Source organism: Penaeus monodon, chromosome 32 (genome assembly GCF_015228065.2).
Source record: "Penaeus monodon isolate SGIC_2016 chromosome 32, NSTDA_Pmon_1, whole genome shotgun sequence".
Taxonomy (NCBI): domain Eukaryota; kingdom Metazoa; phylum Arthropoda; class Malacostraca; order Decapoda; family Penaeidae; genus Penaeus; species Penaeus monodon.
The window spans coordinates 18569924-18570163 of record NC_051417.1 but is presented as its reverse complement, the minus strand read 5'-3'; positions in this window follow the sequence as shown (position 1 = coordinate 18570163).

The window sequence follows — 240 nt, the reverse complement described above, 5'->3', positions numbered from 1 at the left end:
GGGTGTGCATAGTTGGTGTAGCTCCATAGGTGATGAAAAACAGATGAATAAAATGAAAATTTTTAACATAATTCTGTATGATACAATATACGATTTCGTTAAAAGAAAGACACATGAGAAAGTGCGTGGATGAGATAATTTTCTAGCTAATGCAGACTATGATGATATTCATCTGTAACAATTAAATGACCTATTTTTCACAAAAATTGTGTACGAATAAAACAAAAATTGTTGAAGTCC